Raw genomic sequence first — 14,051 nt, forward strand, 5'->3', positions numbered from 1 at the left:
TCTTTCTGTAGATACTCACGATAGTAGCACGTGAAATTTCGACAAGCTCTGCCGTTTCCGAGATACTACACTATTGGCTGTTATAACTGCTACACCAAGAAGAAATGCAGATGATAAACGGGTATTCATTGCACAAATATATTATACTAGAACTGACATGTGATTACATTTTCACGCAATTTGGATGCATAGATCCTGAGAAATCAGTACCCAGAACAACCACCTCTGGCCGTAATAACGGCCTTGATACGCCTGGACATTGAGTCAAACAGAGCTTGGATGGCGTGTACAGGTACAGCTGCCCATGCAGCTTCAACACGGTACCACACTTCATTAAGAGTAGTGACCGACGTATCGTGACGAGCCAGTTTCTCGGCCACCATTGACCAGGCGTTTTCAATTGGTGAGAGATCTGGAGAATGTGCTGGCCAGGGCAACAATCGAACATTTTCTGTATCCAGAAGGCCCGTACAGGACATGCAACATGCGGTCGTGCATTATCCTGCTGAAATGTAGGGTTTCGCAGGGATCGAATGAAGGGTAGAGCCACGGGTCGTAACACATCTGAAATGTAACGTCCACTGTTCCAAGTGCCGTCAATGCGAACAAGAGGTGAGCGAGACGTGTAACCAATGGCACCCCATACCATCACGAAGCGTGATACGCCAGTATTGCGATGACGAATACACGCTTCCAATGTGCGTTCACCGCGATGTCGCCAAACACGGATGCGACCATCATGATGCTGTAAACAGAACCTGGATTCATCCGAAAAAATGACGTTTTGGAATTCGTACACCCTGGTTCATCGTTGAGTACACCATCGCAGGCGCTCCTGTCTGTGATGCAGCGTCTAGGGTAACCGCAGCCATGGTCTCCGAGCTGAGAGTCCATGCTGCTGCAAACGTCGTGGAACTGTTGGTTCAGATGGTTGTTTTATTGCAAACGTCCCCATCTGTTGACTCAGGGATCGAGACGTGGGTGCACGATCCGTTACAGCCATGCGGATAAGATGCCTGTCATCTCGATTGCTAGTAATACGAGGCCGTTGGGATCCAGCACGGCGTTCCGTATTACCCTCCTGAACCCACCGATTCCATATTCTGCTAACACTCATTGCATCTCGATCAACGCGAGCAGCAATGTCGCGAAACGATAAACCGCAATCGCGATACGCTACAATCCGACCTTTATCAAAGTCGGCAACGTGATGGTACGCATTTCTCCTCCTTACACGAGGCATCACAACAACGTTTCACCAGGCAACGCTGGTCAACTGCTATTTGTGTATGAGAAATCGGTTGGAAACTTTCCTCATGTCAGCACGTTGTATGTGTCGCTACCGGCGCCAACCTTGTGTGAATGCTCTGAAAAGCTAATCATTTGCATATCACAGCATCTTCTTCCTGTCGGTTAAATTTCGCGTCTGTAGCACGTCATCTTCGTGGTGTAGCAATTTTAATGGCCAGTAGTGTATTTCACAAGCTCTGCCCTTTGTCAAAGTCTCTTATCGCAATGGATTTACCCATTTGCACCCCTTATATTCGCCAGGGATATTCCGTGTCCGTGTCTGATTACATACTTTTGTTACCGGGTCACGTGCCCACAACGCCTCCAGGCGGCATCCAACGTTGCGGTGGGCTGTGGTCATAATGTAATGTTCTGAGTAATCGGTGTGTTTCTCGACCTTTCCACTCTCGAATAGTACGTGGGAGAAATGAACATCTAAATCTTTCCGTGCGACCTCTAGTTTTACTTACTTTATTACGATAGTCGTTTCTCATTCTACAGGTGCGAATCAACAAAATGTTTTGGCATTCGGAGGAGAAAGTTGGAGATTGGAATGTTGTGAAAAGATCTTGTCGCAACAAAAAGAGACCTTTGTTTTAACGACTGCCACGTCAACTCGTATCCGAAAGGTACTCGTAAATGTTCCATAACTTGCAACATTAGGCTCTATTCCAAAAGATGACGGGTAGCTAAGGTGTAGGCAATCTCTTCAGTAGATTTGTTGCATCTTGCATGTGCTCTGTCAATAAAGCCCAGTCTTAGGTTCGCCATCTCCACAACGTTTTCTGTCTCATGTTTCCACCTTAAATTATTCTTAATTGTAATCCATAGTTATTTAGTTGAATCGACGGTCATAAAGTTGTGTGATTTATCGGACTTTTTGAACTAATCCTACAGAGGACCTCCCACTGCCACTTTACATAACATGCAGACGTCTTATCTAAATTATTTTGTAATTAGTTTTGATCTGATAATTTTAATAAAAAATAAACTCCAGTATCATCTGATAGCAATCTCAGAGGACAACTCAGATTGTCTCCTAATTCTTCGCCGGCCGCGGTGGTCTAGCGGTTCTAGGCGCTCAGTCCGGAACCGCGCGACTGCTACGGGCGCAGGTTCGAATCCTGCCTCGGGCATGGATGTGTGTGATGTCCTTAGGTTAGTTAGGTTTAAGTAGTTCTAGGTTCTAGGGGAGTGATGACCACAGATGTTAAGTCCCATAGTGCTCAGAGCCATTTTTTCTCCTAATTCTTCTATATAGATTAAGAACAGCAGATGTCCTACTGCATGCCTACCTCGGAATAGGAATTATTAAATTTTTCTTGAAATCTTGGATGTTTCGCCTGCCTCGCGTGAACTGCGTGTCAGATGGAATAGTTTTGTCGCCTACTCCAGCTGTCTTGTTTTCACTTAGGTATTTCAGTGTTCCGTCAAATTCTTGTCGCAGCTCTGATACTATTTATATGTTATTCCCTTTGCTATCTACACTTTAGGCTCCTTCGGAATGAGGGTGGGGAAACTTTTCTACTTTAGGCAAAAGTACCTAAGTTTAATTTACTTCCTCATAATGTCTGTAATGGCTGCATTTGAGAGAGACTCCTCCAACGCCATTTCTCTCTTCATCACTAAGCTATGCGAAGATAATGCATAAAAGATTCTCAGGCTGTGTGGGCGGGGCTCATCTTATCTGCCTTATCTGCAAGCACTTCTTTTACTTAAAGATACGATAAGAATTGCGCAGTGACTGCGGAACTCCCATCACGTAAGGGTTCCAGAAATTACAATAGCTGCGTTAGGACTTAAACCTCAATTTTGAAAGCGTAGTGTACTGCTGACAAATGGAAACGCAAAAAATTATGCATGAGCAGGTGTACCATCATGGACCTGATGTCAATCAAAAAAATGTGTGCAATGTGTGCTATATATGTAAGTAATTAGACGCCCTATGAACTCCACATATCTCTTCGATTTGACTAGACGACTTCTCATCAATTTCCTTGAAGTCCTTTAGCAGTTAAGCACGCCGACATAACTCACATCCATTCATCGTAGGCTATGAATCTTGATTTTATCTCCAAGAAGACTTATTTGAAATCTTACACGTACTGTTTGTCCACGATGAGGTGACGAATGGCGCGGTGGTCGTCGGGAACGGCCGTGGCCCCGCGTTATGGCTACAGAGATGAGAGGAGCGCTGAAGGGAATGCATCATCGGCAGTTTGCAGAAGGTCCGCTTAGCACGAAATCCATGACGGCACTCGCGGTTGTATTGCTCGCTTAAGTGACACTTCCGTCGGATCGGAAATGATCTAATTTGTTGCCGGCCGGAGTGGCCGTGCGGTTCTAGAAGCTACAGTCTGGGGCTGAGCGACCGCTACGGTCGCAGGTTCGAATCCAGCCTCGGGCATGGATGTGTTTGATGTCCTTAGGTTAGTTAGATTTAATTAGTTCTGAGTTCTAGGCGACTGATGACCTTAGAAGTTGAGTCGCATAGTGCTCAGAGCCGTTTGAACCAACAAATTTGTTGACGTATTCATGCCCGAGAGTTTTACTGTAACTTATGTATTCTTTATGGATCGAAAACATGAAAAATGAAAGTAGATGAATGTACAACTTTCGAGATTATGAATCGACAGCAAAAAATCTAATTTTTTTAAATCTGTTTGCACACTGCATTTATTACACGCAGCACAGCACTAATGTTTGAAAACTGTAGTTAATTGTGCCTGAAAGAACTGTCAAAATGATATTCACTAAAGATCACTTCATTAGTTTTTGATTGGAGATAGTGGTCGTCATCATCTTCGTCATCGTCGTCAGCATCATCATCATCATCACCGCTTGAGAACATGGCATTGATGATAACTTCATCGATGGCCATTTCCATTTATCCATCTCGTGTCCAATACTTTTTCCCCATATGCTGCACATTCCTGGAGTAACCTTGCCAGTCCTGTGCAGTAACTGGAAGGAAACCACCAGTAACAAGATTCTACTGTTTTTCTTTCGACACGTCACCAGCGACATCGTTATTCCTGAAATTGTGTTTTATTTTGCCCTATGCCAATTCTACCGAATTTAGATCGCAGTTGTAGGGCAGTAAACGCACTGCTTTGTGCCCTCTGCTCTCAGGGATTTTATCCACGTCGTCCACTTTCACGACTGGTTAGTTTTCCTTCATTGTAGATAACATTTCAGCCTTCCTCATTGAGTCAAAAAATTTTCAAATGCGTGTGAATTCCTAAGGGACCAAACTGCTGAGGTCATCGGTTCCTAGACTTAAACACTTCTTAAACTAACATATGCTAAGAACAACACACACACCCATGGCCGAGGGAGGACTCGATCCTCCGGAAGGAGCTGATTGAGCCATTGAAGTTCATTTGCCCGTCTTGTAACCAGTCTAACTAACATCGTGATCTTGACATCGTATTTATTAGGCATTCCGTCGAAATTCCTGCTGTGGTATAGCACATTATCCATGCGATCACAGAATTCGGTGGAATGTTACGAACGACCATATCTGCAAACCCGCCCTTCCCCCCTTCCATCCTCACCCGTCCGTTGACGTCCGCTAGTTTCATCAAATTCAAGAAGTTTAGAAGTTCGCAAGTTAGTGGAAACAGTTTCTTGCACGAAACTCCCGGACAAATTAAAACTGTGTGCCAGATCGGGTTCCCAGGTTCGAGTCTCGGTCCGGTACACAGTTTTAATTTGTAAGGAAGTGCCAAATCAGCGCACACTCCGCTGAAGAGTGAAAATTCGTTGTAGTTTCTTGCATCTTGCTGAAAGTACTTGCTGAATTTGAGTTTTCGTGGAAGTTTTCTCGAACTTACAGAAGTTTTGATTGCTCAGTACCGCTTCGAAAGAATCATTGTCGGAAAGGAGAATGGCACAAAGACAGATGGGCGGATACAAATGTACCATTGGAACCCCAAAGGCACATAATTAGCACCACCAGTCGAGGAACTGAGGAATGAGTTTACCAGTCAGTTTTTTCCACCAGAAGGGAATGTAGAACAGCAATAGAGACGTCTTTAAAATTTAGCTGATTTTTTTATTGTTACCATAAACATAAATGCATTACATTTGTGATAGAAGTAGTAAATACTGATTGCAAAATCCGAAGAGTAATTCAAAGGCAGTCTCTTGCTGAAATATCGGACGGCCTTTTTGTTTTCTGCTATCGAATATTCCATTATACAATAGAGAAGAGACATTCGAAATTTGCATATGACATGCTCAAAGTTTTTAATATAAGTGAAGTCTTCTGATTTTAGTTAAATGAGCAATTTTTCTTAGTAACATCAATATGTACTACTATAAAATTTTTATAGTTTTTTCTTTTTGGGTTTTTATTCGTTAATAATATTTACTATCAATAATAACGCAACAACAGTGGCGACTGCTCCGGTTTCTAAGAATAACTGCACTTCCTAACAAGTACTTGCGCCGAGTTCCTGAAATAAACGTGCCCCAGTGACTTGAAGAACTAAACTCGAGTAACTTTTTATTCTAATGTAAACACCTCAGCAAGTGCTTATAGAACTTACTTGCTAGCGGACATAAGCCTCTTGTAATTCTTTGCATCTAGGGGCAACTTCAGGCTCGGAGACAAATGAATATCATTCAAGAAGTGCCGATTTTCTCCGCTTCTGACAGCACTATCGAGGTGGTCAAGTTATCTTGGCCATGAAGTACACAGTCTCTCTCTCAGACCTCTGGAACTAAAATACGAAAATTTTTGTTGTTTTCAATTCTGAAAGGTTGGCCCTTATGAGCACTTTGTAGGTGAAAGATTTCGGGTGGAACAGTCTTATAAAACTATTTTTCGTTTTCGCAGACAACAAACTGACATAGAATACAGGGGAATAGAAAACAGGCAATTCCATAGCTACTTGGATTACACTTTTATTACCGCATAACTTGTTTCAACGTTACATGTCTCATTTTCAAACAAGTGTCACTAAATGTTTCACACTCTCAAAGTCTTGATACGCAGTTGAAAACAAGACCTGTTGCGTTGAAACAGCTTATAGGGTGGTAAAGGTGTAATTCAAGTATCTGAAAAAAGCAGTATAGTATATTGAGCAACCGCAGCTGTGAAGCTCACATGGTATTACTGAAAAAGAAGAAAATTTTGAAATGCTATCCACGAAGGAGATCGTCTACAGAAGATTTATCTGATTATATTCCTAACATTCTTGAAGATTGTTCGTCTGTCACTGAATTGAGTGAACTGCAGAGAGAGCTAGAGGGAGAGGCAGAAGATTTAAGAGAGTTGTGCAGTTTGTCTCACTTATTTTGTCAGTTGCATTACGTCAAATACATCGAGCGAGGTGGCGCAGTGGTTAGCACACTGGACTCGTATTCGGGAGGACGACGGTTCAATCCCGCGTCCGGCCATCCTGATTTAGGTTTTCCGTGATTTCCCTAAATCGCTCCAGGCAAATGCCGGGATGGTTCCTTTGAAAAGGGCACGGCCGACCTCCTTCCTCATCCTTCCCTAATCCGAAGAGACCGATGACCTCGCTGTTTGGTCTCTTCCCCCAAACAACCCCAACCCCAACGTCAAATACAGATTTAAATTTTCACTTAAAATTGTCACTTACAACGATCACAATGTTTTCTCCACAATGAGTGAGATAATTCTTCTTGGTAATAATCTTGATGCTGTGTGGAGCTCAAAACCTCGGCCACTAATACTAATTCTATGTTTTCCTTTTTCAGGTGAGTCGTGCTGCAGTGGTTCTTTCGTCGAGCTGTAAGTTCAGAATTATACCAAGATTCTATAACATTTTTCATTTTGAAAGATATATTGCCCTAGCGCTTTATTCTCATTCGAGTTTAAGTTCGGATCTGTACGATTTAGATACCCCGTCAGTGTTGAAAGAGTCCGCAGCTCGTGGTCGTGCGATAGCGTTCTCGCTTCCCACGCCCGGGTTCCCGGGTTCGATTCCCGGCGGGGTCAGGGATTTTCACTGCCTCGTGATGACTGGGTGTTGTGTGATGTCCTTAGGTTAGTTAGGTTTAAGTAGTTCTAAGTTCTAGGGGACTGATGACCATAGATATTAAGTCCCATAGTGCTCAGAGCCAGAGAGTGTTGAAAGAACATGTACATACAGTGTTCTGCTACCTATTACTATTTATTATAACATTGCATAGTGAAACTGTCGACTGTTGGATTTAAAATATTAATAAAGACAGTGTCATGTGAAAGGAGCATTTGTCAAGAAACCTTGTACCAAAGTGTTTCACCCCTACTGTCAAAACGTGGGTCGGATTCGGGAGGACGACGGTTCAAACCCGCGTCCGGCCATCGTGATTCAGGTTTTCCATGATTTCCCTAAATCGCTTCAGGCAAATGCCGGGATGGTTCCTTTGAAAGGACACGGCCGACTTCCTTCCCCATCGTTCCCTAAACCTACGGGACTGATGACTTCGGTTTTTGGTCCCTTCCCCCTAATCAGTCAACCAACCAATTAAAAAATGGGTAACTGATCAAAGATAGAGGGAGAAGACAAAAATTTGGTACACTACAAACAAAACAACCACGCCTGATTTCGTGTAGGAAAACCGTTGGCATTGTAAATGAAGGTCCTGTAATGTTTTCAAAGGAACCTTACATCATTCTTCCTGAAAAATAGTGGCAAGTTCAGGTAATGCTGACAGAGATGGATAGCGACCACCCACGCTTCTCTCCAAAGTCGACCACAAAGTCTCAGTAATACTGAGATCTCAGTGTCTGTGGTGACCAGTGGAGATGCGACAGTAATCCATCGTCGAGCTCACAAAACCAGTCCTGGACGATGCTAACTGTGCGAACAGGAGTCCTGTCGTCTTAGAACATAGCATCACCACTAGGGAAAAAGCATTATACCATAGGATTGACCTGATCAGCCTAAATGGTCACTTAATCTTGGCCACTTAATCCTGGCCACTTAATCCTGGCCACTTAATCCTGGCCACTTAATCCTGGCCACTTAATCCTGGCCACTTAATCCTGGCCACTTAATCCTGGCCACTTAATCCTGGCCACTTAATCCTGGCCACTTAATCCTGGCCACTTAATCCTGGCCACTTAATCCTGGCCACTTAATCCTGGCCACTTAATTCTGGTCATCTAATCCTTGGCAGTAATGTCTCCTTGCAGAGTAACATTGGGCCCCATGCAGTACCACGACATGGCTGCCTAAATCGAGCGCAAGCTCGGGTTACGGAAGGATGTGGAAGGAAATCGGCCGTGCCCTTTCAAAGGAACCATCCCGGCATTTGCCTGAAACGATTTAGGGAAATCACGGAAAACCTAAATCAGGATGGCCGGAGACGGAATTGAACCGTCGTCCTCCCGAATGCGAGTCCAGTGTGCTAACCACTGCGCCATCTGGCTCGGTCAAAAAATGGTTCAAATTGCTCTGAGCACTATGGGACTTAACTGCTGTGGTCATCAGTCCCCTAGAACTCAGAACTACTTAAACCTCACTAACCTAAGGACATCACACACATCCATGTCCGAGGCAGGATTCGAACCTGCGACCGTAGCGGTCGCGCGGTTCCAGACTGTAGCGCCTAGAACCGCTCGGCCACTCCGGCCGGCAGCCCGTCCTCTTCAGTGACCTTCTGCCAAAAACTTTCGACACATGCTTTCGTCCCGGTTGTGACATAGCGGATGGTCTTTTTCCGCATTTTTATATCGTGTACAAATGTTCGGTACAGTCCCTATTGAAACACCGAAAACTCGGCTACCTTGGTTATTCAAACACCCACCATACGAGTACTAACCACTTTGCACTCGTTCGAGCTCACTTAGCTCCGACATAATGCACTCACAACTAAGCTCATCGGACAGTAAATTTGTCCGCATGCGCAGATCAATCGTTAAGCGTTGACAGATGGCGTTGCGATTGAGTCACGTATGCAACCTCTCACGCACTGCCTCTACGTGAGCAAAATGCAGTAGCGATCAATGAGACAGTTACATTTGAAGCGGACATTGTAAGTAAGCATGGGTAAATAGAAGGATGTGAAAGAGTGCCAAAAAGGGGCACTTGGTCATATGGTGTGTGAAGTTGCTGGATTTGTCACTTTCGCAGCGGACTGTTCAACGTGTCTACAGGCAGCGGTGTAACACAGGTGGGACGGCACACGAAGATACCGTTGTCGTCCCAAAAATATCCTGACTACAAGGGTTCGGAGATGCGTTCACGGATTGTGAGCCAAAATCGCTTCCAAACCCGAAAGGAAAAGCTTTAGGCAGTGAATGAAGGTCCATCCCAACCTGTTAGCAAGAGAACATTGCGGCGGTAACTATATGGAATGGGCCTGTGATATGTCACCTCACAAGACGACAACAACAAAGTTCATAGAAGATGGAAGAATATATGACCGGTTTTCTGAACACTCTCCTATCATATTACATCTCGATTGGCCTGCAAAATCACCTGACTTGAATCCCACAGAAAACCTTTGGGATACGTTGGAACAGCGGAAAAATCACCGACATCAGCATCCTTGCAGTTTGGTGGAATTGTGCTGTCAGATCGTCAGCGAGTGCCTCCACCTGTACGCAAAATTCTGCACAGCCTTGCGGACTCACCTCCTAACCGAATCCAAGCGGTTATCGAGTCCAGGGCTGGATTACACGGTAGTAAATGATGCTTGTAATCAGTTCTTGAGGGATGGCTAATTTGTTGTCTGAAGAGCTTACACACAGCACTGTTATGACCAAGACTGACACTTGCAACGTATTGAGGACATTCCACAGGTTCCTTTCGTGTCAAATACGACAGCATAACCTGCAGGCTTGGCTACCATCTGCATTTATTTTCAGGCGTGTATTTTTCACGATGTTTCCGTGTTTTTGTCCAGCCCCTGTATTTTTTCCTTGAAAGTGCTGTGGCGCCCGTGGACGCGTACACAAACGTAGCTGTATGTATATTTATTTGTTTCAATTTATTTATAAAATAGTTCTGCCTGTTTTGTTATTTACTTATTGTAATTTAATTGTGTTGTAATCTTAATATAACAAGGGCATTCTTTATTAACTGACAAATAAAATTATAATACGTCTCAGAGCACGACTATCGTAATACCATGTGCAGTGAGTTGCAATCTCACTGTTGATTCGTGCATTATTATGAAAGCCATTGGATATTTCTTTAATTAGTTTTCCAGCTGATAGGGTCTAGTGGCGACACTTCCGTGCAATAAATGCTTTGTTTGTGCTCTTCCAGCATCACCCGTTGCCTCGTACCATGGCCAAATAAACTCGCACGCTGAATGATCGTGCGGAAATGTGAGAGGGAAGCAAAGGAGTTCGGGGAAAACCTAATAATAGGCAACGCTAAGCAGACGGTAACCTTACACACAACGGCTTCTAGCAGGAGATAAGCGGGCGTACATAGGTATATATGATATTGCAGTCCCTGTATTGTTCTGAATTACGATGCATAGTTCCTTCGGACATGCATGCATGTCAAAAGGAACTGGCCATTTCAGAATAACATAGGCACTGCAATATCGAATTTAAATGCCGACACCGGGCAAGTAACTTTAAAGTAAAATTCTACGGGAATATACGTAATCGATGTACGAGTAGAGGTAGTAGACGCATGGCTGACGACATATGGAACTTTGAGGGTGGACGTGAGACATGCACGCATAGCCAAGTGGTAAGGGGACCGCTCGCGATAAGCGGGAAATTCGGGTTCGGGTCCAGGTCCGGCATAAATTTTCATTGTCGTCATTCCATTCTACAGCTGATGGTCGCTTATATTCACAATTGCGAATACATTTAATGTACATAGGTATATTCCCATCAACCCACTCTACAGCACATGGTGGATTGTATCTCACATGAGACTCAGCCTTTCTCTGCCTCATTAGTCGAATCGATAACCTTTAAATGTATGTGATTTATCGTGTAATCGTATGATAGTACTGTTGGTCACATTTGATAAATTACCTGGAGCGAGGGAAGAATGTCGAGTATGCGCTCTAATCTGTATTATTCTCATGACCACTATGCGAGATAAACTATAGAGGTAGTAAAATCATTTCACAGTGTTCTTAAGATTTCAGCTCTCTCTACTCATCCGCCAGAGTTTCTGTACAAAAACATAACCTTTTCCTTCAAAGATTGGATTTAAATTCCCTGAGCGGCACTGTTACACCTGCGTATAGACTACCTGTTACGAGCCTAACATCGTGTTTATGAATCCATTCGATTTTTACTGTCATGCTCCCTTGATAAAACTCAAGATACTAGAAGGAAGGAGAATTATGCTTTAAAAGCCTCGTCACCAATAGAAAGGGACCACGATTTCCGATTGTGGAACAATGTGTAAGGAAATTCGACATAGTCGTTGACAGGAATTTTTTTTGGAAATACCATGGAAACGTAAATGTGGACGACTGGTTCGGGCTCTGAATCTCCATCCTCCCGGGTACAAATGGTTCAAATGGCTCTGAGCACTATGGGACTTAACATCGGAGGTCATCAGTCCCCAAGAACTTAGAAGTACTCAAACCAAACTAACCTATGGACATCACACACATCCATGCCCAAGGCAGGATTCGAACCTGCGACCGTAGCGGTAGCGCGGTTCCAGAGTGACGCGCCTAGAACCGCTTGGCCACACCGGCCGGCCTTCCGGGTACACTTCCACTGTGATTAGTCAAGTGTCAACGCAGCGCCGCCCTCTCGTAGGGTTCCAAACTCTGGAGCAGTGCTCCAGAAGTGGTCGCACTATCGCCTTGCGTACAGTTTCCTTTACTGGTGCACGACACTTCTCAGAAACAGACCAACAAATTTAAGTCTACAATTTGCCTTTGTTATTACTGATTACTTATGTATATCCCATTTCATGTCACTACCTACTGTTATCCTGAAAATTTGTTGCCGTGTCATAATAACAAAATCGTATGTCGGCTTGAAATTAGCTGCTTTGATGTCTACGGATATGAAATGCAAAATATGGAAAATGTTCCAAGTGGAATGCATGGCACAGTGAACACAATTACCATGCCTCGAAAAGACTGAAACACAATTCAATACGTCGAACACCAACTACTCTAACTGTTTTACACCTGTGACTTTTTGACACTCGTTACCACGTCTGCCTCTCTTATATCTTTAAAAATAACGCTTGGCCACTGCGCACATCAGAAACACGTCAAAACGAAGCAAATGTCCTATAAATGCAGCTAGTTATACTTACTAAGGGTCACTTGGGGAATAGGGAAGTTGTAGGACACACGAGATCCCGAAATGTAAATCAATTGAGAACACAAAACTTTTATTTAATCTAATCAAGTAACAACTGAAAATCAATAATAGAGAGCAATGGTCTGAAAATTGTTTCAAACTAAAATAAAATGTGTCTGAACTCTGTGTCACTCATGTTTAATTGGAAGACTGCAGGAAGCAAAATCAATAAGCATTTTGGGAAATAAGATCACTTTTCACAAAACAGGTTGCCACCCAAGAGGTCCTCGTTTTCTGTTGAGACACCGTGTAAAGCCTTCTGCGGACCTCAAGAGACTGCTGAGCTCTCGGGGCCAAATATGTTCTTGCGAGAAATCGAAAACTTGCCACTCCCAGCACAATGTACCATGCTCACATAGTTGATTATCTCGTAATCTTGACAGAGCAGAAACGAAATCGCAGAGCGATAGGCCACACCATGCCACAACCACCAACATTTTTAAATTACATGACAGGCTACAGAAGTCTTAATGTCATTATGAAACTGGATATCCCTGGTTCTTTCTCTTTGTTATATATCCCTGGTTCTTTCTCTTTGTTATGGGCGTTAGCTCGCGCTTATATACATTTAAAGAGAGTCGCAGTACTGTACACCCCTAGGAAACACAGTCTCAATCGTTCCTGATTTTCTGATCGCCATCCTGTGACGATTTCTTCCTGAGACAACAACATCAACGGCGGATGGTATTTACAATTACATTATTTCTCTGCATTTCATGCTTAAGTGCTTGGCAGACGGAGCATAGAAAGATTTTTCAGACTATATATCCTCCACATCACTCTCTAATAACACACACAAAACATGAACACATTTTTCCGTACAAGTTCTGACCACGTATTCTTTTATGACGGTCATTTCTGCTTAAGTAACTGGTAGTCAGCAAAATATTTTCTCATTGAGATGTGAAAGTTGACTATTGAAATTCCGTGAAAAGATCTCCACTCTACGAAAAACGTATTTGTTATAAATATTGCCATACTTACTCGCTTATCAAACCCGTGTAATTGCGTGATAATACTGTTGACACTATCTTATAAATCGTTTATATGCAGAACATTAGCAGTCCTGTTATGTTTGTATTGCTCTCGGGCGTCCAACCAAACATATTTCGACAGCGTATACCTGCTTCCCCTCCCCCATCGTCTTGAGTATGAGTATCTTTGTTTCATTGCGCCTTCTTCATACGCTTAGTGCTCCCTACCCTTTCCGTCACTGCCCGGCACTGCGCCGCGGCAGATGGAGTGGTGGAGGGCGCTGCCGCCGAATGCTGGGCGTCAACTCCCGTCCCTCATTGCTTCTGCCGGCCCCGTCGCGTACTGAGGGCGCTCTCAGCCTACGTCACTTCAGTTAGCTGAGTGCTGGGACCCATGTTTTACGATCATTGAAGCCACTGTCGTCGTGGATCAGGCTGTCGACCAACCTCCTTCAGAACTCAGTCCCAAAACGGCGGGTTCTATATTTGAGCTTTCTGTGGGGTATGCAGTGTTCCACGAC

The 14,051-nt window shown here is 43.8% G+C and overlaps 1 protein-coding gene and 1 non-coding gene across 2 annotated transcripts in view; one reads left to right on the forward strand and one right to left on the reverse strand.

The window, feature by feature from the left end:
* The window catches only part of LOC126263342 (C-Maf-inducing protein-like), a 983,791-nt gene that overhangs the window by 605,321 nt on the left and 364,419 nt on the right, over positions 1–14,051 (forward strand). The window lies entirely within an intron of this gene.
* Positions 8,608–8,680, reverse strand: Trnaa-cgc (transfer RNA alanine (anticodon CGC)). Its single transcript has one exon. It is a non-coding gene; the product is annotated as a tRNA-Ala (tRNA).

The sequence above is a fragment of the Schistocerca nitens genome, chromosome 6, assembly GCF_023898315.1.
Source record: "Schistocerca nitens isolate TAMUIC-IGC-003100 chromosome 6, iqSchNite1.1, whole genome shotgun sequence".
In the NCBI taxonomy this organism is placed as follows: domain Eukaryota; kingdom Metazoa; phylum Arthropoda; class Insecta; order Orthoptera; family Acrididae; genus Schistocerca; species Schistocerca nitens.